Source organism: Buceros rhinoceros, unplaced genomic scaffold (assembly GCF_000710305.1).
Source record: "Buceros rhinoceros silvestris isolate BGI_N320 unplaced genomic scaffold, ASM71030v1 scaffold3003, whole genome shotgun sequence".
Lineage (NCBI taxonomy): Eukaryota > Metazoa > Chordata > Aves > Bucerotiformes > Bucerotidae > Buceros > Buceros rhinoceros.
The window spans coordinates 36,881-40,358 of record NW_010402913.1 but is presented as its reverse complement, the minus strand read 5'-3'; positions in this window follow the sequence as shown (position 1 = coordinate 40,358).

The window sequence follows — 3,478 nt, the reverse complement described above, 5'->3', positions numbered from 1 at the left end:
TTTCATTTCTTTTCTTTCAAATGTCAACTACTTTGTCTTTCCTTTTATAGCCACATACCACTTAGTGATAAACAATAGATTTTATACCTGAAAAAGTTTGTTTCACGCCCTTAAATTTGAAACTATATGTAAGATTTTCTTTCCTAGGAAAATATTTGGGCTATTGAATGTGAACACTATAAAAGTTTGTTTTCTGTCACTCACACTTTTACTCCTGTAAAGCAGAATGAATCTTGTTCCTCTTCGTATAATCTTGTAGTTGCAGTCAGTTTGAATTTTTCACTAATATCCTTGGATTTAGTCATCAGGAAGCTGGAGAAATTGCACTCGTACAAAACCTGCTATAGGGAATTAAACAGGTTTGTGAACCTGAAGTGCAGAGCAGTCTTCACTACAGCTGCTGAAAGAATAAATTTGCTTTAATATTCAGCCTTCCTGATGTTGACTTTTAGCGTGCTATGCTTACTTGAGCACGCTGATGGCTGAGAAGACCAATGTGGGATAGGCAAGTTCAGTTGCAAAGAGCACAGTGGAAGGTCTCCTTGGGTGGTACAGTCGAGGCACGGTTCTTTCTGCACTGTCTTTTCTCCTCAAGACTGGTTCTATGTGTGCTCTCAAAGGAGACAGCAGTGTTATGTATGGTGTGTCTCCAAATCTCCCGATTGGAGGCCAGGGTGGACCACTGATGGTGGCCAATATGGCCAAGGCTGAGGTATTGTTTCAGAGAGTCCTTATATCTCCTCTTTGTGGCTCTTCTCTTGTGGCAGCCAGTGGCGAGTTCACCGTAGAACACAATCTTAGGGAGGCGGTGACCCTCCATCCTGGAGATGTGTCCTGCCCAGCGCAGCTGCGTTTTCAGCAACATGGCCTCAATGCTGATGACCTCTGTCTGCTCAAGGACAGCAACGTTAGTCACATGGTCAGTCCAGTAGATGTTTAGGATTGTACAGAGGCCCTTCCCAAATCTTCATCCACGAAGCCAAGCCATGGTGATGATGATGATGATGAACCCTAGAAAATTTTTCTAGGCTAGAAAATTAATTTGAGATATTGCCACTTACATTAATGGATCAGATCTTCTTTTGCATGAACACAAGTAACAAACTGTACGTATGGCTTCTGTTTCTAAAGTTTGAAATGAGTTTATTTTCTCTCTTTTTTTTTTTTAGTATGCAGCATGGAAGCATTTATATTCTGGAAGTTTGTTTTTTTTTTTTTACATACCATCAAAATTATCAGGTATGCACATAATGCTTACTGGACTTAAAAACAAATTAGTAGTTTGAAAGGAATATTTTAAACAAGGTACTTAAGAGTTTGGAAATGATTGTTCAATGGATATCCTTATCACTACAGTAGATTACACAGTAAAAGAAATATTTTTTTTTTTTCACAAAGATACAGGATGGCAAGATTTCATGTGTGGGATTAAACTGTGGTAGATGGATGCAACTGAATTTTTGCCTTTTAAAACTAGTGCCCAGAAGGGCAATTGCCAGTTTTAGACTTGAGCCTTACTTCTGTGAGGAGCTGCCAAATCTAGGAACCCAACAGCTCTGAGGCTGCTGTAGCTTTGTACTCTCACGTATAAACAGTAGAGGGGCTGAGCGTGTCTTCCCATCAGGCATACACACACATGTACACACTTATATAGAAACATAGATCAACAGAGCCAGGGAAATGCGGAGCCACTGCCTGGCTGATCAGAAAGAAGGCCTTTTGTCGGGAATTATACACCTATATACAGTGAGGATCTCACTAACAGCTGGGCCTGTGCACTTGGACTACCCAGTGGCTGGCCATGGCTCCTGCCTCTCCCCAGTTGCCTCCTGCACCGACATGCACATGCACATGAAAACAGGTCTCTCGATTGAGCCTGAGACGTTATGGTCTTTGGCTGGCCAGGGCCCCTGCCTCTCCCCAGTTGCCTCCTGCACCGACATGCACATGCACATGAAAACAGGTCTCTCGATTGAGCCTGAGACGTTATGGTCTTCCCAGCATTTGGCCTGGACTCTGAGAGCCAAGGGTCTTACCCTTAGGCACTTGCATACCTGGTTCCCAAGCCACTTCAGCTGCTTGCCAGCAGGTCTGGCTTGATAGTCACTGCGGATTGTGCACTGACTTATATACCCCCACCCACTCCTGTTTCTGGTTCCACAGACACATGGACCCCTGTGACCCATGGTCTGAGGCCAGTTGCTGGCACTCAGACCTCCATACACACACATGCACACAGAACAGGTAGTCTCTCATCCAGGAAGGGGATTAGAAATGGAGTGTAATGAGCAGACAGGACAGCCTGTGCTGATTAGGTGCAGTGCTCCCCATGCTCCAGAGCAGATTTACCACCGGGATCCTGTTCTAGTGCCTTGCTTACCATTTGTGCTAGAAAACAGAGTAATTTGTCCATGTAGTTTGGGCTGCAAACCTACTTTAGAAATCTCACATGAATGGGTAAATAATTATGTGCAGATGCAGACTCCTGGAATCTGGGAGAGACTCATTCCTTATTTCTATAAAAGAATAGAAATGTATCAAAATCTAGCTGATCTTAAGAAATTGAGCTGAAATATTGGATATCGAATACGGCGATTAGTTTCAGGAAATGAAAGAGATGAGCATGACTGGACTTTCACCATGTAGAAAGTTTAATAAGAAAATGTACAGTGAAAATATGAATTAAAATATTAACTTTGAATAGTTCCTAATTTAAACATGTAGCTTGCTCTTAGTAACTCTGTCTTAACACTAAGCAAAGAATTTTTCTTCTACATAAAAGCTCGTGGACATTTCATCTTCTCCTTTCATTTTCCAACGTTTCTTTAAGAGACCTCTGCGTTGAAGGTTCTGTGGGTGGTGTAAGACTAGAGAAGCAGAGGGTTCCTTGTGGCATGGCCTTTACAGTTACTACTGTTTAAAAGGTAATTACACCATTACCAGATTTCTTATCATTGCTTTCTGTACTTTGGTTTGGTACAGTAAGATTAATGAACAAAATTAAACTATTCATTTGTTTATTTTAATGTTTGGCTCAAAAATTTCTCCCATTCAGACATGCGCTAGTCTTTCCACCACCTGTATTGAATTTAGGGCTAGATTCCAAAACCATTTGAGGCAAATTTGAATTTATGTGTTTATTTTAAAGGAGAGAGCTTAGCTTAGCTTACCTTAAGATAGGTGGCTCCTGAGAGCTTCCAGTAAGTGTTGGGGAATTTTTATTGTACCTCTTGAGGCGAATTAAATACACACTTGTGCTTAAGTATGAAGTGATTTAATGCACAATACATTGGACAGAGTCTTCCCGCCATAAACCGTTCTACAGGGAGTTTGCAAAGATGTGTCATGAGCCAATTCCTTATACACACTTGTGCCAGCACCAGTCATGTCATTACAAATCAATACTGTAGCATTTCTTATTTTATCAATAAGGGAATTTGTTTTCCCTTACACAGAGTTGTTCCATTTCTGGCATTCC